Source organism: Mus caroli, chromosome 15 (assembly GCF_900094665.2).
Source record: "Mus caroli chromosome 15, CAROLI_EIJ_v1.1, whole genome shotgun sequence".
NCBI classification, from domain to species: Eukaryota; Metazoa; Chordata; class Mammalia; order Rodentia; family Muridae; genus Mus; species Mus caroli.
In genome coordinates, this window is record NC_034584.1 from 94973915 (window position 1) to 94984751 (window position 10837).

A 10837-nucleotide genomic window follows, 5' to 3' on the forward strand; every position below is an offset into this window, starting at 1 on the left:
TAGTTCCTAATGGGGGAAGCCTCTGGTTACCGCTGGCTGCTGGACCTCAGTGAACAGCGGCTAACCCAGGGACTAGAGCAGCAAGATAGACCTGTCCTTGGGTCTCAGGTCTGTCTCTTAGCGTTCTGACCCGGGGATAAGTAAAGGACAATTTATGAATTGGAACTATTTTTTAAGTATTTAAAAAAATATCTATTGGCACACATCTTTAATCCCAGTACTCGGAAGGCAGAGGCAGGCACATCTCTGAGTTTGTGGCTAGCCTGATCTACAAACAGAGTTCCAGGCCAACCAAGGCTACATGGAGAAACCCTGTGTTGAAAAAAATAGTGTACTCAAGTACATGTGTGTGTGTATGTGTGTGCACACATGCCATTGCATGCGTGTGGAAGTTAAAGGACAAGTTGTAGAAGGCAGGTCTGTCCTGCTTTGAGATAGACGTTAGATTATCCAGCTCGGTGGTAAGCACGTTCACCTCCCGAGTCCCCTCACCAGTTCCATTTTATTTGGGGGTGATGGAGTGGGAGGGGTGATGTTGAGGTCTCACAGACACCCCACAAGCACTCTACCACTAGGCCAGACTTCTCACTTCTTGGTTTGCACATTTGTAAGAACAGAAAGAGGAATAGACCTAGCCTTTTAGTATCAGAGAGAGTTTTGATGTGTGGTGAGTCTAAAAACTACTAGCTGATGTTCATGTAAGTTTTGTTGGATCTATATTCTTAGAGTCCCCTGACTCTCTGCCAACCCCAGGAGCAGGATCTATGCAGCCAACAGTCCTTGGATTCTTGGCGGGTACATTGTTCTGAAGTGATTACCAGTACCCAAGGGTCCTACCAAACTCTCTAGCTCCTGTGTTTATCTGCCTCTCCCTTGGGGGTTTAGAGGCAAGGTTCTGGCACTATACCTCAGTGAAGGAATATTTGCCTTAAATGGTTGAGTTCCAGATTTGATACCCAGAACTGGAGGTGAAGATGACCAAAGAAACATGAATCTAAACGGAGAGCATCCTTAGGCCTGTGACAGGCTGGCAAGAGGCAGGGGCCATCCACCTTCATGGTGCTTAGCTTCAGCTCTTTTTCCAGAATTTCACAGGAGCCCTGAAGGCATGGCCTTCACAGTCATTTCTCAGTACCCTTGGCTTCAGGACCCAAGGCAACATCTCCGTGGCCTCTGGATGAGAGGAACTGGATCAGAGCGGACCAAATGGGGTTCTGCTCTACAGTCAGGAAGACATAAGCGCTTCTAGGCTCTAACTCAGCATGAAAGATTCCCTAAGTATCTCCAGCTGTGCCTCCTTATTTGAGATCTGGGAGTGCATTTCAGCCTCAGTCCTAAGAAAGGTCTATGGGCTCGGGCAGACCCTGCCTAGCATGGTCCAAGAATGCATCTTGGGACAACACCTCATTCCAAGTGAGCTTTCCCAGCAACCCTAGCACCCGGCCCACTTCCCTTTGCTGTTAAGAGAAGCCAGTGCTTCATCCAGACTCAGTTTCCCCATCTCTTTGATGACGCAGTCTGGGAGCAGAATGGTAGTAGCTAATGTCCAGACTAGTTCCCTCTTGTTTTCCTTGTACCTTGGGACAGGCAAAAGAATTCATACCCCCAAGTTACGTGTGTGTGTGTGTGTGTGTGTGTGTGTGTGTGTGAGAGAGAGAGAGAGAGAGAGAGAGAGAGAGAGAGAGAGAGAGAGAGAGAAGGGAAAACCTTAGCCCTTACCAGACTCTAAGCTAGCATGTTGACAGCTGCTGTATATTTGGTCCTTTACCTACTAGATCCTTTTCACAGAAGGCATTCCGCACCATCACCTGCTTTTCTATTGGTTTAGAGACAGATTTGCAGTGTGGCAAGGCTGCCCTTGAACTCACAACAGTTCTTTCTGTCCCGTCCTCCCAGTGCTGGGATTGTAGGCCTGTACCTAGATAAACATTAGTCACTCTATTTTCATGAGAAGTTAATCCCCTTCAGATGAGAGAAGTGACTTCCCTGGGGCTTTATTAATTAAGTGGCTGTGCTGGGTGTGTGCAGTCTCTGGACCATTGGGCTGTCCAGCCCATTCTTTGCAAATAAAAGACTCTCCAATGACAGCAATTCCTTTCCCGGACTTTTTTGCACTTGAGGCACAGGGTGGGGGCTGATCTTCGACTCCTGCCCTGCCCCACCCGAAGGCTGGAGCCTGCAGGCAAGCCCTTTCTTTTCCACCAGCAACTGGAAGAACTGGCCTCCAAGTCTTGCTAGGGGCTGAGAGGGCGAACAAGGGGGCATTGAGCCTATTGGGGCCTCACAATGGCGGCTCTGTCCCTGTTGGTCGGGGGCTGGGCCCGTTTCCGATGGGGACAATAGTCAAAAGGCAGTGACGCTGGCAGGGCCTGGAATCCCGGGCGGGATTTTCCAAGGCCTCAAAGCCTACTGTTTGTCCTCATGGGAGACCCAGGAAACCTGCCTCCCAGTTGCCCCCCACCCACGCTGGGCTCAGTGCCCAGAGGCCCTGTCCCCCTCCCCAACCCTGAGATGACTGTGCCTTGGGGAGGGTGGGCTCTCAGGTGAGCACAGCAGCAGCAGCTCATTTTTCCTTTAGATCTGGGTGGGTGAGGGTGCCTCACATCTGGTCCTGCCCACCCAGTCTCCGTTGGAGGGAGGTATTGGAGGTCACGCCTTGAGGAGATCAGGGGCTTGTCTGTGCTGTTGCTGAGTTGAGCTGACTACAGATCTGCTCTTATCCTACATATGCTGTTCCACGGTAGTGGCCCCGATCCTGCGGATGGACGCATGTGAGGGCCTGTGAGGCAGGAGGCCCTGTTGTGGTCCTGGGCAGTGAGCAGCCGTAGGATGCATGTCAAGGTTGTGTCCTGGACAAGGGTGGTTCTGGATGGCCTCCCATGAGAGCTGAGCTAGGGGTCCTAGAGGGCTTTAGCTTCAATGTGTGAGTGACCCCAGTCCCTCTCCAACACACCGCTGACTTTAGAGAGCCCAGGACCAATGGACTTTCTCAGAGTGTGAGAACGGCAGGCAAGCCTCCTGCCTGCTTCATTTCCACTTATGTCCAGGCTTGGACTTATGGCCCCATAGCTCAGCTAGCAACTCTCTTCCCTGAACCCGTGTTCACCCCCAGGCTCTGTCTCTAGCTCTGTGCTAAGTGCAGGCTCTCAGGATGCTTCCTATGCCTTTCGCTAGCCCCAAGTTTGGGGGGCTACCTGGTGAAGGCCTTGATGGCTGTCAGGATTTAAAACTTCAGAGTCAGGTGAGAAAAAAAAAAAAGGCCTATTTGCTGTCCCTTCTGAGAGCAGGAGGCCCATTCCAGGCTCCCCAGCTGGATTCCAGCCTGGCCCTGCATTCCAGGCACACCCCCATCACCTTTGGCCTTGGCCTCTTACATGGGCCTGCCTCCCCTACACTCTTGTCTGCTCATCTTCCTCACCACTCCGGCTCCTTTCTTGTCTTGCTGGGTCCTGAACCTGGCAGGCTGGGGGGAGCCACTTGAGGTCTCTTCAAGGTCTGACCCAGACACTGGCAATGTCTTCCTCCACCCATGACCATAAATCAGGCTCTCTCTGGCTGTGGGGGTTGGGGGTGGCAGCTGAGCCAGTTAGGGGAGGGTGTTGGGGGGGGGCCTGTCCTCGTTGGTACATGCTGTGTTAGCAGGGAGCGGTGCCCAGCTGCAAGCCAGGCAGGCCTGGTGCTGACTGGCCCTGCTCATCCAGCCTGAGGCCCCCCAGGAGGCCAGCCTTGGGGGTAACCAAGTAGGAAACCTGGATCTTTTCCCAGTGTCTCAGGGAGCTGGAATACCATAAAGATAGATTGTCCCTGTTTAGCATGAAACCTGGTCCAGAGAACCAGTCCCCAAGGAGAGATATAGACCCTGACCTGAATCCTAGGATTTTTCTCAAAGACGGTCACTAGACTTCTTCCCCAGGAGTGATAGATAGATAGACACATGCTCTCAAAGAAACAAATTCACAACATTTGCAGGGAGGAAGGATACTCTCTCACTGAGGGACAAATGCACAGAAATAAAGCCCCACTCACACTCCACTTGGCCAGACATATAGGCCTTTACAGTGAATGGACACACAGCTCTTGAAACTCAAGGGGAGCTGATCCTCTAAAGTCTTGAGGTCAGACAGAAGACACAAACACACATCCTGATGAAGCTGGCAAGTTTGCCACCATCTCTGCTACTCTCTCCCACATGACTTTCCACTCTCTCCTCCGCTCAGTCACTTTGTCTGCCACAGAGGGCGGAGGTGGGACGTGACATCTCAGAAAGGGTGGGAGGTGGAGGAATCCTTGCCTTGGATCCCAGGGGACAGATGTCAGAAGGGGACAGCTGGTCTCCTTTGCACCCCGTGGCCTAGCTAGAGGGTCAGCAGACAGGGTTCTGGCTCTCCTGCAAGGCTGGCCTCCGTCAGGAGCCCCCAGGCTGACGTCAGTCCCACTCGGAGATGTTGTTGGGGCTTGAGTCACGCCCTGTGACGCCACTGGGGTCAGCTCTGCAGCAGCCGGAGTGGCCTTCAGGGGCCCAGCTTCAGAGCTCAACGCTCCCCCCGGGTATACCCCAGGATGAAATGGGGCCATCCGAGGCCACATTCATCAGGCAACGCCAGCTGCCTGCTTCCAAGGACTTGGGTTGGTCTTCAAGGTCTCTCCCCAGACCTTTGCAGCATGCACGACTGATAGCACCCTAGTCAGCAGCCTGGCTGCCTGGCTGCTGGGACACAGGACTCTCTCTTCTGTCCTCGCCTATCCTGCCTCAGAGCTCCACTCTTAATCGTCAGTAAGTCCACTCTGCCAGCCTCATTGTCCCCTTCTCCAGAAAACTCGGTATCTCCATGGCTTCCTAGCAGCCCCCCACCCTCCACACCCCATCCCCCATTGCCCAGCTGCTTAAGTTGCTGTCCTGTGTTCTTCGCAGAGGGCTGGCTTTTCTTCTCATGTCACTTCCCACCTTTCTGAGAATGTGACTGGTTACTTCTCTTAACGATGGTGGATTTCTTGTTTTGTTTTGAGATGGGGTCTTTCTTGCCGTGTGATCCAAGCTGGCCTCTTACTTACTCTGTAGCCCAGGCTGGCCTTTTACTTACTCTGTAGCCCAGGCTGGCCTTGAATTTTTCATCTTTGGGCTCCCAAGGCTGGAATAGAGGACTGAACTACCAGGCCTGGTTTCCTCTTGACTCTGAGTGTATCCCTTTTCTTCCCAGAAGACTGGTGTCTTCGAGGATGACAGCAGCAACTGCCCTCCTCACTCCTGATGCAACTTTTCCCAAACCACTTATTTTCTTCCCATTTTAAAAGGCTCATTTATTTTATTTTGCATGCACGAGTATTTGGCTTGTATGCATGTCTTGGACCACCTGATGGCTCAAAGAGAGTGCCAGTGGACAGTTGGGATCTGCCATGTGGGTGCTGAGTATCAAACCTGGGTCCTGTGCAAGAGCAAGTGCTTTTAACCACAGAGGCATCTCTTCAGCCTTCAGACCATTTCTTGATGCTTCTTGCCCAGGTGTGTCTCCCGGCTCATCTCTGTTGTAAGCCTCGGCACTTCCAAACAGCTAGACTGGTTAATCTGCTCTGTATGGTACTTCATGGGGCTCAGGTTGGAGGATGTTGAGCTATAGTCCCAGAATTCACTTTATTATGCTTTTAAAGATTTCTTTCTTTTTATTTTCTGCATATATCTCTTTTTTTTTTCCTTCAAGTGTGTATGTACAGCAGAATGTCTGGTACCTAGTGCCCTTAGAGGCTGTAAGAAGCCATTGCATCCCCTGGACCTGGAGTTGTGAGCTGCCATGTGGATGCTGAGAATTGAACCCAGGTTCTCTGAAAGAGCAGCCAGTGCTCTTAACCACTGAGCCATTTCTCCAGCTCTCTTTAGACTATTAATTTCTACACACATTTCTCTCACTGCTCAGGCTGGCCTTGAACTCACACTGTATCTCAGGATGGCTTTTAGCAGTGGAAATTACAGTCAGATAATGTCCTGACTAAACAACTGCATCTTGATCATTACGGGTCAGGGCGTAGGACCAGAGAACTCATGCCACACACACCTATTTATTTATTTATTTTGGCTAAGGCTGTAATAATCAGAGAAGGATGGGACCCAAAGTTTGAGGTGTCCTGGAAAGAGTCAGGAAGGTCTGAGGAGGCGAGGCTTGGCCAGCATGGGAAGCCAGAGAGGTGAAAGGACTCAGCCTCAATGGCAGGCAGCAGAGGGTGCACGGGGAGGACGGATTGAAGAATAGGGAGAAGAGAGCTATGAAGGAAGACAGGCTACAGGCTCATTCTCCAGCTCTCAGAGGTGGAGATTGGGGGGAACCAAGAATCACAAGCCAGCCCTGGAAAGAGGCTCTCTCAAAGTCACCAGCACACTAGCAACAATAACAACAACAATAGCAGCAGCAGCAACGAAGTAACAATAAAGTGAGTAAAAACATCGGAAGAGTGAGGCAAGAACAGCTATGTGGCCCTGGCAGGTGTCAGTACAGGGACACAGAACCAGTGGGATACACGGACACAGACGCACACATGGGATGACATATTTATTACAAGTTTATTATGTGGGATAGTTTATATCATTATAGAGACAGCCCAAGAGCTGATGTTAGCAATGCGAGAGCCAGGAGAGAAGAAGGTTTAGGTTGAGTCTGAGTGCTTCAGTCCAGAGCCTGGAGAAAGGACGAATACCCCCGCCCTGAAGCAGTAAAGAACACTCCTCAAAGGGGACTGAACCTTTGTGTTCAGGCAGAGGTGTATGTGAGTGGATGGTGACCACCACTCTGGGAGGACCATCCCCTTTACTGAGTTTGCCACTTTCAGTGTTGCTCTCCCCAGAAACACCTTTAGTCTGACAAGTGTCTGGGGATGTTCCAGGCAAGTTGGGGGTGTCACATACAGTTAACCAACAGTAAAGTACTGCACACCACTGAGTCACAGTTTCATTATCTGTAACTGGGGCTGTTGAGTAACATTTTATCTCACGTGAAAGGCACAGTTGTGGGTAAGTCACCACTGCCTGGCTTTTGAAGTGCTTGCATGGTGGCTATCAAGGCTGAATGGTGTCCTTTGGTTAGTGCCAGCAAAGAGATTGAGACAGCTTGAGCTTGGGCTAGAGTTGTAGCTTAGTGGGAGAGAATTCACCTAGCATGCACAAGGTCCTGGGTTCGACACCCGACTCCTTTGGTGTTAACCCTCAGGAGCCCATTGTATTCCTTTAGATCAATTAGTAGTATAATTCTTTATCCACTTTAGACTCCGAATTCAGCAGTGTCCCGTAGCTTGAAATTGACACCGTTGGAAGTTGGCAAACATACCATGAATCAAGGAGGTTCTCTTCCACACAGTAAGTGCGGTACATCTGACACATTCCTTCCCGTGGGTGAGATGTGTTAAAGAATGGTAGTGTGTACGGCCGGTTGTGCAGGAGAAGCCAGACAGGTGAGCCCCTGTATTGGTAAAAGGAACCGGTTTGAACTGGAGGTTCTGCTACTTAGTGATCTATCTAAGTAAGTGACATAACCTCTTTTATTGTCAAATTTCCATCCACCTTGTAGGATTGCTAGATACAAGACAACCAATCACTGCTTTGGAGATGAAATGTGTTTGGAAACCGAGCATATTAATGCTCACATTAAACAACTCAGGAGTGCCCCCTGTTGGAAGTTAGGGATGTGTGCGCTCTTTAGGCGCTAAGAGCAACTGACCGAACCTGTGCGCTCTTGGGCTTGTCAACAACATAGACAACTAAAAACGCTCCGAGAGATTATTCAGCAGGAACACTTCATTTATATTTATAGGGCGCCTTATAGATTACAAAAGTATCGCTTGTGATCCCTCACAGCAGCTCCCTGTTTATATGGGGATTCGGAAAGGATAAGTAACGTCAGAGGAGCAACCTGCTCGGTCATGACACAACATCAGGTAGTGCTTCTGCAAGAAGGTAACTCAGGGAGACTAAGCTCCCTTTTCAGAATCTTCCTGTGGGTCTGAGTTCAGTGAACCCGGACTGCTGTGCACTTTGTGCCAACACAGATTCACCATCCGCTCAGTATCCTGCAGCACACCGGCGTGCGCTCATCCCCAGGCGCCTCTCAGATGTATGGCCTTGATCTCGGGATCCCTCTTGTCTTAAGGTTGTCAGCTCCGAGTGGGGGCCCCACGATGGGTCGCAGGGGAGGGCTCTCCGCCGCCGACTCCGCCCGGCCACCAGGGGCAGCGCAGAGTCCATCCGTCCCCTCTGTCCCTCTCGTCTCGATGGCGGAAGTGAGTTGTCCCATCCCAAACAACATTCTCGGTGGTGGGAGTGAATGGACTCGTCCAAAGGAGGGGGGGTTCCTCTTAACGAGCCTAGGGCCCGAAGGACAAACAAGAAAAAACACCCAAGTACTAAAGCTACGTGGCATCATGAGAGCGTATGTAGCTCGTGCGAGCTTCCCGACGCCGTGGCTGCAGCGGCGTCCGGCTGGGTCGAGCCGAGCTTGGCCAGCACCCGCCGTGGGCGCGGATGGTTCCTTCCGGTTCTGCCCTCCGAACGGGCAAAACTTCCGGCCCGCGCGCCGCTCAGGCGGAGGAAGCGGAGGCCTGGACTGGCGTCTGTAGGGTCTGGACTCTGTCCTCGTCGTCTGCGTTGCTGTCCCGAGCCGGCGCGAGGTCGCGGGCAGCGATCCTGACGTCCGGTCCAGTCAGAATTCTCGGTGCGGATCCAAATAGCCTGTTTTTGCTTTTGGTCTGTCCCCGAACACTGCGTGTTACCGCGCTGGGGAAGAAGGGGACCCGAGGCTGAGTGGCTCCTGCTCGGATTTCTACCAGCAAGGTGGGGCATGGGCGTGTCCTGGATCGGATAGACTTCAGCCTGATGGTTAGGGGGACCAGAGGGAAATGCAAATGTTGTCTCTCTGTAAAAACTGGCTGAGGCTGGAAGGAAGGGGGTGGGTCCTGGAGTAACGCTGAAACCAAGGGAAGTTGCTGGTTAGAGGGAGAAACAGTTGGAAAGGCTGGACCAAAGTTGGGAATTTCTAGGTGGGAAAATGCAGAATGGAATTAAACAAGAGGATAAATAATAACGAGTAAGGGAGCCGTCGCATCCTTGGTCCATGAGAAAGGAACTCTTGGAAGAACCTGGTATTCTGGCCAGGATATACTGAGGGGATAATAGGAGCCAGTTTATAGCGACAAATAGTCTCTCTGCTGTAGGAATAGTGAGAGGCAGAAAACACCCTGTGGGGACAGGTATGAGAGGGGGAGCCAGGCTGATGGCAGAGCGGTCCACACACTGTTGCCTTGCACCCAGAATGGAGACAAAGCCCAGCTCTTGGGAAGCTGAGGCAGAACATTTGCTGCCTCAGTCAAGGAGTTGGAGGACAGCCTGGATTAGATGAAGGGGTGTCTCAGAAATCAACACCCCCCCCCATCTGAAAAACACTAATAAGGCAGATTGAAACACAAGGCGAGGAGGATTCCTTTGGTAGAAGAGATAGTTGAACTGTCTAAAGATGAGATGGCATGTGTTGGAGGTGGTGAGAAGTCACCAAGAAAGGGACAGGTAGAACACACATCTAGGAAAAGTAACTGCTTGCACTCCCTGTGGGCTCGGTTTGTTACCTAGGTCCCTTTGTCACCCCACCTCTTCAGTGGTTCTTTGCACGGTTACCCAGTAGTGACAGTATAATAACAAATTTAGCACCTAACGCTTTGTGCTTGCTACCTGACAGGCAGTTTTAAGGGGTATACACATCCAACTTTTCAGTCTTTGAGACTGTTATTTGAAGGTTATTACTAGCTCCCTTTTTTATGGGTCCTGGAGATTGGACCCCTCACTCATGCAAGACAAACGCCCTACCACTGAACTACTACCCTCAGCTTGTACAGCTGTAGGGCAGAGCTATGCACTCTGGTCCTGGATGCCTGAAGTTTGAGTCATTGTTTTTAACTAGTAGACTGTTTGACATTAAAATATCCTAAATCTTTGCTGAAGTCCCAATTTATAGGTAGCAAACAGGTTTACAAAGGCTGAGTGGTTTTCATAAGGTCTGAAAGAGTCTTAGTTCTTCTGTTTCTGTTGTAAAATACCTGAGATTGCAGGCGGTGTTGGTACACATCTTTAATCCCAGCACTCGGGAGGCAGAGGCAGGTGGATTTCTGAGTTCAAGGCCAGCCTGGTCTACAAAGTGAGTTCCAGGACAGCCGGGGCTACACAGAGAAACCCTGTCTCGAAAAACCAAAAAAAAAAAAAAAAAAGAGGATCTTTGAGTTGAAGGCCAGCTTGGTCTTTGGAGGGAGGCCTAGGGCAGCCAGGGCTACACAGAGAAACCTTGACTCTAAAACAAAACAAAAGATTGAAACTCCCTATAGGAATGAGTAGCAGAGCCAAGCTCGCCCTGTAGTCCCACCTGTCTAGGAGGGACTGGGAAAGAGGTCAGTCTAGGAACAGATCTTGTCTGTCTGTCTCTTTGTATGTGTGAGGGGGTCATGCTTTTAAATACAAGTGTCTCTATTTTGTCCTGGAGCTCACTATGTAGTCTAGGCTATTCTTGAACTCCCTGAGATCCACCTGCCTTTGTCTCTTGAGTGCTGGAATTAAAGGTGTGTGCCACTACAACCAGCTCAGACTTTTCCTCTTACAAATGAATAAGAAGCAGGAGCTCTGTTAGGTATCGACCCAGGACTGCTGGACATGAGAAGCATCCCACACTGCATCCCTCACTGCCCCCTGTTGGACATCTGCATGAGTGTTCCCACACTGCATCCCTCACTGCCCCCTGTTGGACATCTGCATGAGCGCTCCCACACTGCACACCTCACTGCCCCCTGTTGGACATCTGCATGAGCGCTCCCACACTGC

General features: G+C 51.0%; 1 protein-coding gene across 1 annotated transcript in view; it reads left to right on the forward strand.

Moving 5' to 3' along the window:
* The first annotated feature begins 8533 nt into the window (after positions 1–8533).
* Atg101 (autophagy related 101) overlaps positions 8534–10837 on the forward strand; it is a 7098-nt gene continuing 4794 nt past the window's right edge. Inside the window, exon 1 of the mRNA XM_021183431.2 lies at positions 8534–8809. The gene's annotated coding sequence lies outside the window, so the exon portion shown is untranslated. The remainder of the gene's footprint in view (positions 8810–10837) is intronic.